The following is an 8,430-nucleotide window of genomic DNA, read 5'->3' as shown; positions in this document are numbered from 1 at the left end:
GGGTGATTGAGAAAGATGGAACCCTCCCCAAATCATTTTATGAAACTAACATCACATTGATGCCCAAGCCAGGTAAAGATCCAACAAAAAAGGAGAACTACAGGTCGATATCTTTGATGAACATAATGCTAAAATTCTCAACAAGATCCTACCAAACCGGACTAAACAACACATCTCAAAAATCATCCATTATGACCAAGTAGGCTTCATCCCTGGGATGCAGGGATGGTTCAACATTCATAAAACAAATGTAATTAAATACACCAACAGATGTCAAAACAAAAACCACATGATTATATCATTAGATGCAGAAAAAGCTTTTGATAAAATCCAGCACCCTTTCTTGATAAAAACCCTCGAATATCTAGGCATACAAGGAACATACCTCAAAGTAGTAAAAGCCATCTATGAGAAACCCACAGCCAGCATACTCCTAAATGGACAAAAATTGGAACCATTTTCCCTGAAAACTGGAAGAAGACAAGGATGCCCACTCTCACCCCTCCTGTTCAATATAGTATTGAAAGTCCTGGCTTGAGCAGTCAGAGAAGAGACGGCAATCAGGGGTATCCAAATAGGAAAAGAGGAAGTCAAATTTATCTCTCTTTGCAGATGACATGATTGTGTACCTTGAAAACCCAAGAGAATCTGTCAAAAACCTCCTTACACTGATAAAGGCTTTCGGCAAAGTCTCAGGATATAAAATAAATGTGCAAAAGACAACTGCATTTCTTTACACCAATAATAAACAAACAGAAACCCAAATAAGAAGCACAATTCTATTCACAATAGTCACAAAAAAAATGAAATACCTTGGCATCTTCCTAACCAGAGACGTGAAAGACCTTTACAATGAAAACTACAAAACTCTGCTGAAAGAAATCAAAGATGACACAAACAAGTGGGAAAATATCCCATGCTCATGGATTGGATAAATCAACATTGTGAAGATGTCCATCTTACCCAAGGCAATCTACAGATTCAATGCAAAACCTGTCAAATTACCAGCAACGTTCTTCTCAGACCTAGAAAAAACAACACAGGAATTCATATGGAAACACAAATGACTAAGAACAGCCAGAACAATCCTCAGCAAAAAAAAAAAAAAAAAAAAGCAGGTGGTATCACATTACCAGACTACAAACTTTACTATAAAGCTACAATCATCAAAACAGCTTGGTATTGGTATAGGAACAGGCATATAGATCAATGGAATTGAATTGAGATTCCAGAAGCAAAACCTCAATTTCTCAACCAACTCATCTTCGACAAACCCTCCACCACCTACCACTGGGGAGAGGAGAACCTATTCAGTAAATGGTGCTGGGAAAACTGACTGATCACATGTAGAAGATTGATACAGGAACTCTATCTATCCCCATACACAAAAATTAATTCCAAATGGATCAGAGACCTAAATGTAAAACCTCAAACTATAAGAACCTTAGAAAATGAAGGACATACCCTCATGGAAATTGGAACTGGCATCCAATTCTTGAAGAAAACCCGAAACCCACAGGCCATAAGAGATAAGATAGACAAGTGGGACCTCATTAAACTGACAAGCTTCTGCAAAGCCAAAGAAACTATCAAGAGAGCAGGAAAACAGTCTACAGACTGGGAAAAAGTATTTGCTAACTCCAGGTCTGACAAAGGCTTAACATCTTGGATCTACAAGGAACTCAAACGTGCTGAAAAGGAAAAAACAAACAACCCCATTATAAAATGGGCAAAAGATATGAACAGACACTTCACAAAGGAAGACATACGAGCAGCCAACAGACATATGAAGAAATGCTCAACCTCACTAATCATCAGGGAGATGCAAATCAAAACCACACTGAGATACCACCTAACTCCAGTCAGAATGGCAATTATCAACAACTCAAAGAATAACAGCTGCTGGAGGGGGTGTGGTGAAAATGAACACTTCTACACTGTTGGTGGGAGTGCAAACTAGTGCAACCTCTGTGGAAAGCAGTGTGACAATTCCTAAAAGCTCTAAACATCAACCTCCCATATGACCCTGCAATCCCCCTACTGGGAATATACCCTAAAGAACTCAAATCACTCTATAAAAAAGATACCTGCACACGCATGTTTATCGCAGCATTGTTCACAATAGCAAGAACCTGGAACCAACCACGCTGTCCATCAAAAGGACTGGATTAAAAAAATGTGGTACATATACACGATGGAATACTATGCAGCCATAAAAAAGAACAAAAGCATGAATTTTGCAGCAACCTGGATGGAGCCAGAGTCTGTAATACTGAGTGACCTCTCACAGAAACAAAGATCTGAATATCACATATTCTCACTCATATAGTGGACCTTGATCATCCAACACACTACCATAAGAAAATGACTGCCAGTGGTGGGAAACCATGGGGGGAGGGGATGGGACTAATGGTAGTAAACATTTGTCTGGGGATGGGGAGACATCTGTTATCAACAAGGGGGCCTAAATAAAGCATATTTGTATACCTAACCCTTAACTGTACCCCACAATATCAAAATAAAAAATATTGATTAAAAAAAATAAATCCAACTCATATGTCTTGACATCCCCAAAGTTTACAATAATTTTGGCCACAGCTTATAAAGTACAGTTTTCTTGTGAACTTCCATAAATGACATGCAATTACAAATTAATTTTTTTCTGAAAATGCATTATTTCTGGATTTCTTGAACAATTTCTGCCTTTGAACAAGGTTTAGGGACATTTCCCTTTTATGACCAATTATAAATTTATATAAATAGCATACTATATGTTTTAGAGAATGTGCTTCCAAGCTGGATGCGGTGGCTCATGCCTGTAATCCTGGCACTTTGGAAGGCAGAGGCAAGAGGATTGACTAAACCCAGGGATTTGAGACCAGCCTGGGCAACTTGGCGAGACCTCATGTCTACAATAAACCAAAAAATTAGCTGGGCATGGTGACACCTGCCTGTAGTTCCAGCTACTTGGAAGGCTGCGGAGGAAGGGTTGCCTGAGTCTAGCAGGTCGAGGCTGCAGTGGCTGTGAGCATGCAGCAGCACTCCAGTCTGGGTGATAGAATGAGACTCAAACTCAAAAAAACACAACAATGGTAAAAGAGAGTGTGCTTTCACTTATTTTCTGGTTTTAAAAAATTCCTTGTGCCGGGCTCGGTGGCTCAGCCTGTAATCCCGCGCCTTTGGGAGGCGGAGGTGAGTGGATGGCCTGAACCCGCGGGTTCGAGACCCGCCTGGGCAGCGAGACCTCATCTCTACAATAAATCAAAAAATCAGCCGGGCGTGGTAGCACGCGCCTGTAGTTCCGGCTACTCGGAAGGCTGAGGTGGAAGGATCGCCGGAGCCCAGCGGGTCGAGGCTGCGGTGGCCAGGAGCGGCTACTGCACTCCAGTCTGGGCGACAGAGTGAGACTCCAACTCAAAAAAAAAAAAAAAAAAAAAAAAAATTCCTTGTAAAATGGACATCTGATGATGTGTTCTTTACAAAAATGTTCCCATTTTTGACAGGTGGTTTAATTTTATAATATTCATCTTTTATTTGTAATTATATTGATAATGCTTCAAAGTAAAATTTTTGGCTTTTTAAGAGGATAAACACATAGAGTTGAACCAGTAAGTTTAAAGTTTGAATTACTTATTTCAGGTATAAAAAACTGCTGTGTTTTTTATGAAGTCTACTGATAAAAGTAGAAATGAAGAACTTCTTGTCTTCTTAATTATATTCTTTATTCCTATTTACTATGCATTATTTGCCTGGATAGAAGAGACAGCTGTTATATTTGATTTCTAGTTTTTTAAGCAAATCTTTCACCAGTATTTTTTTTTAAGATCATGTGTGGGGGAATGTCTCATGACTTGGATTCTTAAAGCTGTAAACATTATTGTAAGTTGTAATACCGGCACATTTAAGTAAAAGGAGGGGACATTTGTTGAGGTAGGAGTGAAGATGGTATCATGCTGGAAGCTACGGGACAAGGGATTAAAATAAAATGCAATAGAACCTTGTTCCTGCCCTCATGCAGTTTACAATATAGTTCTAGGTGAGATAGATGAATGATTAAATAAGGAACATCATGAGACCATACAATAATACAGGAAAACATAATTGCTCAAAGGAATGGAGAGATAGTAAGTTGTATAACATTTCAGGAGAATATTCTAGGTAGGATTTGAAATTTTGGGAAAGAGAAGATGGGAGGAAAAGAGACTGGGAAATGAAAAATGTAGGAAAAGGATGAAGAAATAACTAAACATTAAAAAATCAGGGAGCCTTGCAAGGTGCATGCATTTCTTTTTCTTTTATTTCCTTTGAGATTGTATTATTTTTAGATTTCACTTCCAGATAATATGGTTTGTATTTGAAGTTAATTTTTTTTTTTTTTTGAGTTGGAGTCTCACTCTGTCACCCAGACTGGAGTGCATGGCCGCTCCCGGTCACCGCAGCCTCGACCTGCTGGGCTCCCGCAGTCCTTCCGCCTCAGCCTTCCGAGTAGCCAGAATTACAGGCATGTGCTACCACACCCAGCTGATTTTTTTGATTTATTGTAGAGATGAGGTATCGCCTGCCCAGGCGGGTCTCAAACCCACAGCTCAGGCAGTCCACTCACTTCAGCCTCCCAAAGGCACGGGATTACAGGCTGAGCCACCGAGCCCGGCAGTTAAATTTTTTTTAATGATTCCCAAGTGTCATCATTCTGGGAAACTTTGTGTCATGAGAATGTCACCTACATTACCAAGACTCAGAATTGATTTATCTTTAATCTCCTAAGTAAATATGCTACTGGTATAAGATATACCCTGGACACATTCTTGCATCAGAAGCATTAACTTGAGGCTGGTAATGAAGATGATGATGATACTAACCAGTCTGTGTCTTCCAGAGATGACTTTGTCACTGCCTTTGAGCCCTTAGAGGAAGAAGAGACTTCAAAGCTATGTAGTGATGGTTTGTTTCTTACTAGACTTTTTCTTGAAATAGGGAATTAAAATTTAAAGTTCAGTTTTGAAAGTTTTAAGGCAGACTTGTTCAGTTAAAATTTTTGTTGACATTTGATCCAATTTAAACATTTCAGCCTTTCTTCTGATTATCTTGTGATTTTTTAAAGTTCGTTGTCATCTGATTTTCAGTTTTGCCATTTGTTCTTACTTAGGTAGCACTGTTGAAGCGCTGTTTATGTCGTTATTTTAAGGGTTCGGAACATCCCTAGGTTCACATTTTGAGATCGTTAGCTGGCAGAGTCATTATAGTAATGTTTCTAACATGCATGATAGCATGCAATACATTTCATAGACCAGGTATCCCCAAACATTGGGTAAAATTTAATTATTATTATTATTATTTTTTGAGTTGGAGTCTCACTCTGTCTCCCAGACTGGAGTGCAGTGGCCGCTCCCGGCCGCCGCAGCCTCGACCTGCTGGGCTCCGGCGATCCTTCCGCCTCAGCCTTCCAAGTAGCCGGAATTACAGGCATGCACTACCATGCCCGGCTGATTTTTTGATTTATTGTAGAGATGAGGTCTCGCTGCCCAGGCGGGTCTCAAATCCGCGGCCTCAGGCAATTCACTCACCTCAGCCTCCCAAAGGCGCAGGATTACAGGCTGAGCCACCCAGCCCGGCAAAATTTAATTATTTTCGTTAAAGGTAAATTTGCTTTCAAGTGTTACTTAGGGGTGAATCTTTCTGTTAAACAACATAGTTTAAAAGACACTTGTGTGGCAAATTAATATTTTATTTTAAAATCAGTTTATCCCATTGATTTAAATTAATTTTTAAACATTTTGTTCAAGAATAATTTAATAATTGTATTCTTTTCCTATAGGAATAAACACTACTGCACTAAAGAGCCAGTGTGGTACTGCTTCTCAAACTATTACTGGTCGCCATTTGGAAACCCATGATTTAAGGATTCTGGTTAGTTCTGAACAGCATCAGTCATTGACTAAACCTCAACTTCCTTAATAAGTGTTCTGGAACATAAAGAACTACCTTCTGTGAAAACTTCAGTCACAACATCAATTTCAGAGCCTTGGATCCAAAGGAGTTTCTATGGGTCATCTAATGCTTCAGATAAAGGTAGTGATACAGAAAATGTATTTTTCTTCTTCTCCTGCCTACTCTTCTGAAACAGGATGCTCAAATCCAAGTCTTGTTATTTTCTTGGGTGAAGAAGGTTATCAAAAAAGTTTAAAAGCATAACTTGAGCTGCCTAAAATGCCTGTGATAAAAGATGATATAGAGGATTCAGACTCAGAAGTAAGTGAATTTTTTGATAGTTTTGATCAGTTTGATGAGCCAGAAAAAAACTTGAGAGACTTCGTGTCTATTTATAAAAGATCCTGTCATAGGGAAGCCATCGCAAAAGAAAGGGCAAAAACATGGAAAATCTTGTATTAATCCTCAAAAATTCGAGTTTGATTTTCCAACTCTCCCAGCTAATGTTAAGAAGCCAATTCCTCGTCTATCGGAATCTCCGTATGGTAGCCCATGTGATGCTCCAGATTCTCCTGACCCAGTGAAGGCATCAGGGGATGATAGTGGTTTGTTTAGCCTTATTCTATCCTCTGCTTTTAGTCCTCTTGGTGGCTGTGCCCCAGCTGAATGTTTTTGCCAAACAGATATTGATGCAGATAGAATTCATGAAAATTACGATGCTATTTATTACACCTATGAAGATTATGCAAATAGCATTTCATGTGAAGAACTAGGCTCAGTTCTTCATGCCCAACAAACTTATGACTTACCAAACTAATAGTATTAAAAGTGGAGAGAATAAAACTGTAGCTCTTAGGCATGGAAATCTTGATCAAAAACTAAATCTAAAAATAAATTATTAAGAATTAAAGATAGCGTTCAGTAATCTTGTGGAGAAAAGTTTTGGCAGTGCATTTAAAGCCTTACAGAAAGGAGTCTCTTCATGTACCAATGCATTGTGCCACTTAGTCATCAAGTTGACATCATCTGTTTTCAGATCGCATTTAATGAACTGAGAAGACAGCATGTTCACTGAAAGAACATGCCATTCTAGCTAATTTTTTGGTGAGTGAAGCTTTATCAAATGCCTTAAAAGATTTACAGTATGTAAGGAAACAGATATGTACAAACACAGTTGCTAGGTTTGCTGCAGATCTTGCTGAAGAGCTTGTTTTTGAAGGTATCATGGAAGTGTGTCAGTTCTCATATCCTCCAATGCCTACATCTCCATAGTGTGGGTCATTTGACTTTGAAGACAAAGTAGTGAAGTCATATGCAAAATATTTGTCTGAAGCTGTAATACAGGGAGCATTCGCTGAGCTATCACAAATTGATGTGACCTTCACAACAAAGGCAGGAGTTAGTGTCTCTATAGAGAACACTGTGTATGTGAGCGCAGAGAGTGTAGTACCATCAACACAGACCTTCACACTTTCCCCTTTGCAAACTCAAGCAATCATGGTGACAAAACCAATGCAGGAATATAAAATGGAATACACAGTTCAGCAGGCCTTATTTTGTACTTCTGGAATTGCTGCCTCTATACCAGTGCCCTTGGCAGGAAGTGCCCTTCTGCCATGTCATATTTCATCTACTGTTTATCAGGCAAAGTCTCATCTGTCATCTGATGATAGTAATTCAAATGGGGATTTCTACCCAAGTGTATATTATCACAAAAATCAGAGGAGAAGAAGTAGCTTGTCTCAGAAATATTTGTTTGCCTTCAGCACACATTCCAGGTCACCAGAATGATTTTAAACCAGCTAATGATGATCCTGAAATGCAGAGTTCTTGAAAATTAGCAAGTGATTCTGTGATTATTAGCAACTTTTCTACAGCAGTCATGCACATGATAGTAAATGAAACTTTACAGTCAGTGGCATCATTCAAAGTTACAAAAACAGTTGATGAACACAGATAATACAATCAAATCAGTGATGGGAAAAACCTCTCCTTTTTCCATTGTGATCAAGCAACATCACAAGAGAATGAAGCCAGCAGTAAGGACGCATTTGCTGACCAATTATCTACGTCTGTTATTAAACATTCCATAGATAAAAGCAAATCAGTGACCCCAAATTTAGGCAAAAATGCAGTATACAGGGAAGGCTTGCCTCTTCTTGTAGAAGAATCACAGTTGACACTTGAAAAGTTCTCCAAATTTCTTGACTCAAGATCACTTGACTCACTGTTCACCTTGATTCAGAAAGGATTGTGTTCAAGAATGTAAAGGTTCTATTATGACTCATGGATCTTCTTTAGAGACACTACCACCTTATTTAACTATGGCAGGTCAGAAACCTGATGTGAATGAATTTACTAAGGATAAGTCAGTGAAAAAGCATAATTTGAATAATACATTACTCGAGCTCTTGTCTTTTGGACAGAAAGCTCCTTTCCCCATTCATATACTTTCTCCTCAACAGTGCTTACCTGTGTAGATGTTTTACATGTGGAAGATAA

At 38.9% G+C, this 8,430-nt stretch overlaps 1 pseudogene; it reads left to right on the top strand.

The window, feature by feature from the left end:
- Window positions 1-8,430, top strand: part of LOC103253303 — a 17,218-nt pseudogene that overhangs the window by 6,573 nt on the left and 2,215 nt on the right.

Source organism: Carlito syrichta, unplaced genomic scaffold, assembly GCF_000164805.1.
Source record: "Carlito syrichta isolate Samal-C Ts95f unplaced genomic scaffold, Tarsius_syrichta-2.0.1 Scaffold218943, whole genome shotgun sequence".
NCBI classification, from domain to species: domain Eukaryota; kingdom Metazoa; phylum Chordata; class Mammalia; order Primates; family Tarsiidae; genus Carlito; species Carlito syrichta.
The sequence above is the reverse complement of the archived record's forward strand: the minus strand, read 5'-3'. Positions and strand labels throughout refer to the sequence as shown.